The 9,558-nt window shown below is 42.2% G+C and overlaps 1 long non-coding RNA gene across 2 annotated transcripts; it reads right to left on the bottom strand.

The window, feature by feature from the left end:
* Window positions 1-409: 409 nt before the first annotated feature.
* Window positions 410-9,460, bottom strand: LOC131456963 (uncharacterized). Of its 2 annotated transcripts, XR_009239961.1 has the most exons (5): window positions 9,193-9,460; window positions 7,503-7,639; window positions 5,856-5,898; window positions 5,625-5,731; window positions 410-818 (listed from the first exon to the last, which is right to left on the bottom strand). It is a non-coding gene; the product is annotated as an uncharacterized LOC131456963 (long non-coding RNA). The 2 variants fall into 2 exon arrangements; XR_009239960.1 differs by lacking the exon at window positions 5,856-5,898 and having other exon boundaries at window positions 5,625-5,671.
* Window positions 9,461-9,558: the final 98 nt, after the last annotated feature.

Genomic DNA, 9,558 nt, shown 5'->3' with positions numbered 1-9,558 from the left:
TTAAATAAGACAAATTCGGGAAGAGTATGAAATCTCTCATTTCCCGTACAGACTTGTGAGTTTTAATTTACCTCTTGCCGAGACGAGCGGTGGTCACCTGCGGAGAGCCAATTCACCGCTCGTCGCTCCGCGCATGATGTCTGGCTTGGACAGAATGCGTCGTTAAAATAAACCCTCCCCCAATGCCAATTTATGGAGCAGCGGTCAAATATTTATCCAGTTGATGAGCTGGGCTGTGTGTGTGTGTGTATGCATGTGTGTGGGTTCCTGCCTGACAATAATTAAAGACAAACCCGAGCTAAAGGTGAGCAGCAGCCATGACATCACTTCATGGCGGCTCTCATGTGGACTAGTTTAAATCATAGACCGTATGTTAAAGAAAAATTATCATAGTTCCGGACACATAGGTGTTGTGCTTTATCATCTATTTTCCTAAAATTAAAAAAGACGACTTTAAGTCCTCAGGAAATTATTTTACTGGGCTTCACTTTGAGCGAGCGGACTGAAACAAAAGTCCCCAGAACGTGTGGACGCCGAGGGAAAAGGGGAGGATGGATGCATGCTGTGGTTGCAGTTGTTTTTTCCTGTTGGCGTGTGATGATGCATTCGGAGTAAACATCCTGGATGCCAGAGTGACTGCTTGTCCAAACTAATCTAACCTCCCCAACAGCTGCGGCGAGTATAAGCAATGTCAGGCTGGGAAAAGTAAGAAATAAACCAGTTTGCCTTGTTGATCTGAACCTTTCACCTCCCTCCGAAGCTCGAGGCGTCCCTCCACTCTGACATGGCGTGGTGGAATCTGTGTCTAATTCTCCCATCTGGAAAAAAAAAAAGAAAAAGGAGTGTATTCCCCAACTTCCACTGCACACACACACACAATAGACTTCAAAGATATGAGAATGAGCCTTGATGCCCTTATTCCCCACATGGTTGCCTTCTACTTTCGCAGTGGAAGCTATTGAGAGGAAGGCATGAATGGGTATGAATGGGCTGCTGGGTTGTGTGCAGTAAGAAGGGGCCTGTTGTGAGAGCTGGGGTTTCTCAGACAGGGATCACAGCCTGAGGTGCTGCATGTGTCCAATGAACAGTGCTCAGCACACTGGGATAACAATGAGAGAGCAGAGCAGTTCTGAAAATCAATAAACTACAAGAGCTCTCCGCAGCCTCCTTCATAGAGAAGTAAAAGCATACCAGAGTCTCTCTTTTTTTCCTTCTGCCTCCCTCCCTCTCTCTCTCTCTCTCTCCAGCATTTGTTTCCACATAAGCATCAAATAAGAAAAGTGATCCAGTGCATTATGAAGGCCCACCATAAACACACACGTGTATATTTTGGTTGAATATGTCCTTATTAATGTCTTCTTTTTTTTTTTTAATCCACTGACTCACAGACATGGTAACGAGTCAGGATTTTATAAATCTCCCATCAAAGTTGTCTAATTATGGTAATCAAGAGTTCTCCGAATGTCAGCGTTGCTGGAGAAGATGAGATTTGGAGAGAAAGTAAAGTGTAAATGATGATCCAGCCAACCAGCTGGACCACAAGGATAGTGATGGCGTTAATTAATTTCAGTTGGTCATACAAAAGAGACGGGCTTAAATCACAGGGGCACATACTCCAAGAGTGAACCCGTGAATTAATATCAGGAATCCATTTTTCGCAAGATAAATATTTTCCCAACGCTTTATCAGCGCAGATTCCGTCCCGCGTTTGTGGAAATTGAGTCAGAAATCTGCCATCTGTGGAGCGCCGACGTCCACCTCACAGAAGCGCCGTCTAAATAGTAATAGAATGAAGTTGTAAACATAACTGGGAAGTTTTGGATGTGGGGCTCGGACATGAATCTGAGATCTAATATTTATATTTTTCGCAAAATGTCAAACTATTCTTCTTCAACAGGTATCTGTAAATGTTTCCAGTGTACATTTCTGTGCTGAAATGTCAAATCAAAGATATCTAAGAAGTTTCTGGAAAAACACAACTGAAAGCAACTATAAATAAATTGATTCTTAATCAAAATAAAACGATTCACACGCTCGCAGACTCCAGAGAAGCTGCAGGATATGTGGGGGCAGGGTACAGTAGCAGACATTAGAAACAATCAAGCTGTTTATTGTGTTTGCAATAATTAGATCTTTAACAGCGGGGGGCTTCCTCCCTCTGATTCTCTAATTTGATACAGTATCGTCTCATCACTGTGCTGCAGGTTAGCCACATAGGGAGAAAACATTAATCTAATCTAACACTTTCATTTTCGTTCTCCGGGGGATCCCTGCTTAGTGTTGCAAACTCGCGCCATTAAATTAATGTTGTTGTTTGTTTCATGCTGGAACAAATAGGATACGCTTGATAAATTAGTTCTTTTTGCCGAGCAGAAAATTGGACAATTTAGGCGGCTGTAGGATAATCAACATACCCATGTGTAATATTAGATAAGTAACAGACTGGAAATTTAAATAATGTTATCACTTGGGTTTTTTGTGTGTGTGTGTGTGTGTGTATTTATATCAATTTGATGAAGTGAATCATATTGAGCCTTGGAGCTTATCTGTGATATACGATCGCTCCAAAGACTCGTGAATAATTTGTTAAATATGTTGCCCTGACACCCTTGTAGTTCTTGATTACTGACTGCGTGTAACGCGGGATGATTAAAGCGACTGTTACTCGCTGGCTGGAGAGACACGAGAGACAAAAAAAAAAAAAATTAAAAATCATTTAATTTTAAACAGCCAAACAGTGGGACTTATTTGTGCCCTCGCCGTCGCTTGATATTGCGACCAATTTGAGGCACATTTGAGGCGGCTGTATAATTCCCATAACACCTCAGAACTCTCCGGAATGAGCTTGAGAGAGAACAAAACATTACACCCCATTTGCATGTCATTAGGAGAATGGAAAGCCACCTCCCCCCCTGTGGGTTTAACCCCTTATAAATATATTTAAATATATAAATATCATGAATACATTAATTGACATTGCCCTCACAACACGACCACTAAAAGCACGCCATGGTCCCACTGAGGAGATACTCTGTCTTTAACGGGGGAGACGGCGTGTGTGTTTCCAGGTGTGTTGTCTGCACACACACACAGAAAAAAAAAATCATTACATCTTGGCCACACATTTCACCCAACTTATCCCTGACCTTCTCATAAACATACTGTACACACACAGCTGCACACTCCACCCTCTATAAAAATATCTCACACACACACACACACGCAGACACATCCGCACTCGCCACCCACACCTCGCCGTCACGTAATCTCAGCCTTTCTCTGACTTTATAATACAGGCCCTTTTCTCCCTGTCTTTCTCCACTGTTCTCCCCCCCCTTCCCTTTTCTCCCTCGCCTTTCTCTCTGTTTTCATGGATCAGCAGAGAGAGCAATTACATCAGCGCCGGTCTGGCGGCCTGGAGATGAAGAGCTGTGTGGCTGTGGGCAAACACCTGGCCACGGTTAGAGGAGCAGAGCAGGAGGAGTAGGAGGCAGGAGGCAGCAGGAGGAGGAGGAGGAGGAGGAGGAGGATGAAATGCAGCGTAGACTGATGTGCTGCAGGTTCTTTGGGCTGCGGAGAGGCCTGGAGCAGTGTGTGTGTGTGTGTGTCAGCAGTGGGGGGGGGGGGGTTGCAGCGGAGCACTCGACGTGAGAACCCGCAAGATGTGTGTGCAGGTGTGTGTCTATTTGTAAATCATATGCGAGTGTGTGGTGGAGTGGAGTCAGTGAAGCCCTAAAACAACCCCCATCACATGTAGTTAGCATTACAATCCGTCACAGCAGTCAAAACTCTGCACCCACCACCAGAAGTTCCAGGCTACTCATTGGGCATACGTCTGCCTTTCTACTTATTGACAAGAGTCACAGCACTTTGCATTACAAAAGAGAGCGCGGTTTGAAAGCATTGCGCAAAACATGTCATCTCTGATATGACTTCAAAAATCCTCAGAAAAAGAAACACTGGAAACTGCACTTGGCCCCCGGACTCCCGTGTAAAGAGGACAGTAGAATGTAAAACACTTGGTCTGCTGCCATTTCCTCTAATCTGTTGCTGAGGGATTTTTAACTTTTATGTGACGAGAGAAGGAAACGTGTGCAAATGACACGAGAGTTTAAAAAAAAAAAGAGACTGGAAAAAGTGAGTGATGTTTAGAGGGACAGTGGGGCTGCGTGAGGACCACAGATCTGCTCTTTGACCTCAGTCTAACCTTTAAGAGGCCTGAGACAGACATGTGGTTGCCATCTGGCCTGGTTTACCGTGCTATTACACCAGCTGATTAATTTTTAAATGTTACTTGGATTATTATGGCTGAATTAGCTTTAGTTTTGTTCACAGCAATTTGATTTAATCGTTGCTTTAAGTGTCTAATGTAAAAAAAAAAAAAAGTACAATTTTTATTTACAACGTATAATTTATGTGGTTGTGGTTCTATAAATAAAAAACCTTGATCAAATTAATCAGAAATAAGTTAGTGGCATAAGAGACACAAATATTGACTTTATTTCCACTTTCCATGACAGACAGACAGTTAAAGCAGAAAAACTATTAAAAGAATGTACCTTTAACACACATGTGGGTTTGTGCTTCTTTGGACAGATGTTTACAAGCCTGAGATATAAAATAAAGCAATATAAAAAGTAGTTTTGTTTAACAAGTAATATTGCACATCATCTCTGTATTTTGTTGTTTGGTTTTTGGTGCGGTGGTTCTGTTATTTATTTATTGAGCATTTTAGTTTGTGTGCTTTTATTCCACATAGTATTATGTATGTCAACAGAAGCCACAGTCTTACAACTGCAAAACAAATCTACAAATAAAGTGACTATAGATTTAATACACAACATGCATCAGGTCATAACATGACTTTCAGTCTATGCTGCATGTTCATAAATCCGGGATTCTATACATTTGATATGGAGCAAAACAATGTAATAGCAGGTGTAAGTGACACTAGACCATGAGGCACAGACCCAGTGTAGATAACAGGGCTGTATTTTAAGAGACTAACAAACAAACCCTGACTTTAAAGTGTTGTCGAGTACAGACTCTCTTACCCGGCGCACTCACCGCCAGTTCTCTCTCACATCGGTACGTAAAGTATGTAATATGCCGAGTGGAGGCTCGACTCGGAGAACCACGCGAGTGTAACCATCCGACTTCCATTTAGGCTACGGGGGAATGTTATCAAGCAACATAAAAACACAGGGACTGATCGGATGTTTTACAGCCTGCTATAAAAGTGTACTTGTACAAGCCAGACTCCACCGCAAATGCAGCAAAGCAAGACAGATGTGTGGGTAGCCTTGGCTGAGAAGAGGCAAAAGATGGAGCTGCGGGCCATCAGCGCTGACACGTCTGTAACAGCCAGTCAAGGTAGTAATTTCACTGGGAGGAAGATTCAATTTGCAGCCATGCCAAGTCACTGGGAGCTTGTCCACAGACAAGTGGGAAGGATTTCTTCACAAATAAACCGAGAGAGCAGTTGACTCTCGTGCAATAGACTGACAAAGACTCATTCAAGAGGTCAAATCAGTTCAAAGAAAAAGTTCCTTTGTTCAAACGAACAACAAGACGTCCACACATTAACATGATGTCATGCAGGGAGGAAACAAAAGCAGACATACCTGCGTAGAACGTCCTGTGTGGAGTTGACTTGCACTGTGGCTGACGTCTGATGGGGAGCAGGTGCGTTGAGGGTCAGGAGGTCAACGATTGGACAGAAGATTAGGGTCTGAATTAGCAGGGTTTGTTCAAAACACATGATGAACAAATTATAATAAGATTTTTTTAAGATAAATATTCAACACTCTCACTGTAAAAAGGTGATATGGACATTTAATAGGAAACAAATCGACCTTTTGTGAATCATCTGCACTGCTTATCCTTTGAGGGTTGTACCTGGAGGCAGTTCCAGGTGACACGGGTTGAGAGGCAGGTTTGAACAGTGCCAAAAAAAATCACAATAGGGAGAAAATGGGTGTAATTGATTTCCAGCAGATGTAGATTTACCTAACGCAGCTAAAACAAAAAGGATGCTGGTCTCTGATCCCTGCACTCCAACCCAACTCAGAGGCACTTGTTGCGAGTGTGTGCAGAGCCACAGCACGGCTCCTTGCCAATTAACAGTAAAAATCAACCCAAACAGATTTCCAATTGATAAATCTTTAATGATACGAGGGATTTTACACAAATGCACACTTGACAGTGCTAATTTAAAGCAAATAAGAAGCTTGATTAAAAATTCCCCAGGCATGGTGGGGGTGGGGGGGGGGAGATAAATGTTTGAATAATTTATCAGATTTAATTGACACGACTGCGCCGTTGTAAACAGAAATGTTTTGATGTTCATAATGCAATTTGACGTGATGAGATGTTGGGACATTTCCAGAGGAAGAGAGCAGTGCAGGGAAGAGATTCATGGGGGGGACGACAGGAAGTGAAAGAGTGAGAGGATAATATAGATATTGTTCCAGATTATACTGCCTGTACAAGCACTAATGAATAAAACAAATTAGAATAAGGCAAGGAGCTAAGTGCTGGTCCAAGTACCAAGTCAAACCCAGTACAGTCCAATACTATCTGTAAAACCCTAAATATGACATAAAAGGTCCAGTTGGTAAAGGCAACTGTCATGTGACCAGGATATGAGAACTATATTCTTAGAAACACGTGGATTTCACTGATCAGCGATTAGATTTTCTTCAAAATCTTTGAAAGTGATGAACTCAATCCAGATGTGTTGGCTGCAGGGAAACATCTAAAACATGTATAGGACAGCTGTTCCCGAGGACCAGGATTGGGAAACACTGTTCTAAAATGTTCTATATTGTGATATGATATAGTATTTTACCAGAGAGGTAAGAGGCAAGGAACCATATTAGGCGATCGGGCCTTTTTGGCCTTCACTACAGGATAAGAATAGTCACCCTGGACACTTCTATCTACAGTTTACCTTTTTACTATTTTCTTATGTCACTATTTTACTGTTTTACCTTTATGTTTTCATTGATTTTATACCGTTTATGTTGCTGGGTTACAGGTCAGCCTTAGTTGTTTTTAAATGTGCTCCATTTGTGACAAATAAAGTTGTTTTTCTAGGATTTAAATGTTTTATTTCTAAGTATCCAGTGTCCTGGAAAGGGTTAATATCTGCAATGATTGGAGTATTGTTTTTTTTCTGGGTTTTTTTATTGACATCAGCACAAAATGTCATATTAACAGCAGTGAACAATAGTTTGAAAGAGGTAAAAGATGGCATGTCATTTACACTTAAACAATGATGTAAATATTGTGAAGGAATGTGATGGAAGTGGAGGAAGGGATAGAGGAAATGGGGGGGACGGGGGACGGGGGTGATATTTTAGTCCGGGCACATATGGTATTTGTCTCAACACGGAAAAACAGAAACACAAGCACACAACACGACAGATAGAAGATGTTTGCGTAGCATGAAAAGCATCAGGAAGATGATGGGAAAACCAGGGAAAAACATTCTCTCAGACCTCATATTCCACTTGGGACCAAGCAGGGGTTACATGGCCGGCAGGTGCGGGGGCCACCACTCCTCAGATAAGAAAGCGATCTGCATGTGTCCGCCTTGCTCGCCTATTGCCCCGGCCCTGGTAAACATCCCAGTTATCTGCAAACAAACAGAGTTTACTAGTGCCGATGAATGAATACATCAAATTCTGATGGAATTGCAATGCCACGCTCCCGCACGCTCCGAATGCATCGCCGCCATGATACAATGTACAACGGAATACATGAATAGCCAACAAGGAGGCCCTTGCTGTTTGTAGGAGGGTGATGTTGACTTGAATTTTTAAAGATGTTATTTTTGATTTGACACGACTGGCGGCTCAGCGGAGTTCAGAGGGGGCTGGAGATACGAGACAGAGCCAGAGGTACGGAGACAGAAAAATCATCCGAAGGCAGTCTGTGTCTGTGTCTGGGGAAGGGCCAGGACAAACAGTGGTGGGAGCAAGCAAGAGAGGACAAAGACAAAAAGACAATAAGCTCGGAAGGAATGGAATCGCCGCACTGACTGCCATGGGGACAGACAGTATAGAAAGGAGGAGGGATAAAGGCATAAAAACAGCTTCTTCTTCCTCTATTAATTTCTGTACAGTTCTTTATCACAGTCTCCTCTCATCGCTCTTCAAATCACCTTTATCTTCTTTACATGCAAAGATAAAGTTTGTATTACAGACGGCAAAATAACATGACTGCCTGCAGCTAACGGTAATCATGTGGTTTTTTCTTTACTCCACATTCAATTCATGAGTCTGACATTACAACACGCGCGTTTATGTCGCCTGACAATGTTTGTCTCCCCCACATCAAAGGAAGTCTCACCTTTCACAAAAGGAAGCGCGGGCGAAATGTAAGCGGAGCCCTCGCTTTATTAACTCCCAATCAATACCCGTGCACTCGGTGGCGAGGTAATCAGGCAACATTGGCAAATGGCCTGACAAGAGTATCAAAGCCGCCGCTGCGAGGCAACGGCGCAAACTCTAACAAGCATTTTATTACCGCTAGCTGTTTCTGACATTAGTCAAAAAAAACCAAGTGAGATAAAATAGAATAAGGAATGCGGCGCAGCTGACGGAGAGAGGGCCTCCGTAGCGGCGAGGGTGCACCTCACGCGTTTGGTACCCGCACGCCTCTGCTTTGATACGACAATAAATATAAATTGTTTAAAAACATCAAATGGGCGGTGAGCTGGAAGCACACAAACGCCTGGTTTTTGGGGTAGCGCTGCTGCTGCTGCTGACTCACATTTTGCTGTTACATAGAGTCAAAGGTCATTTAAAAAAAAGAAAACTCAATTTCTGTGGTTTATGTACAGCTTGATAGAGGTAGGACTAGACAGTTCTATGTTCATGCCTATATGTGTTATTTTATCTTGTTTGAGTAAATAAACTACTGTAAATCAAATTAAAGCACCAGTATAACTAACACATTCAGGTTTTCTCAAACATTTTTAACAAAAAGTAAAATAAAACCACTTTTCCTACAGTAGAACTGCCACTGTAACTTATAGATAGATTTTGGGGTCATACTATTCAAATGAAAGCATCTGAAAATGTAAAAAAGGGAAATCACTCACAATAATTCACAAAAAGTACACAAAACCAGTAAAACAATGCTACAATGACAAAAAACAACAACCACTGTATAAAAACATCATACTTTTCCTGGCATGTGTGTGTCTGCAGATGCTCAGCCCCTCAGCAAATACTGGTGAGCTGGTCCAGGAGTGAGTGAGCAGCAGTAATCAGAGTAATCAGCAGCAGGTGAGTTGAAGGGAAATCAGGTAAAGGGGTTTCTCAGGCCAACCTGCAGGGAAAAAGACAAGCAGGCACTCCCACAAACACACAGACACACCCACTCAAACTTGTTTGTTTGTGTTTCAAATATAGGATCCACATACAGGTTTTCTCAAACATGAACGACATAAAAAAAATTCTATATATTGTTTTATTTACTATTTTTAATTTAATTAAATTGCCACAAACAATGGAAGGCTGTTTTATTTTTTCCCCCCAATATATAAGA

The sequence above is a fragment of the Solea solea genome, chromosome 3, assembly GCF_958295425.1.
Source record: "Solea solea chromosome 3, fSolSol10.1, whole genome shotgun sequence".
NCBI lineage: Eukaryota > Metazoa > Chordata > Actinopteri > Pleuronectiformes > Soleidae > Solea > Solea solea.
The sequence above is the reverse complement of the archived record's forward strand: the minus strand, read 5'-3'. Positions and strand labels throughout refer to the sequence as shown.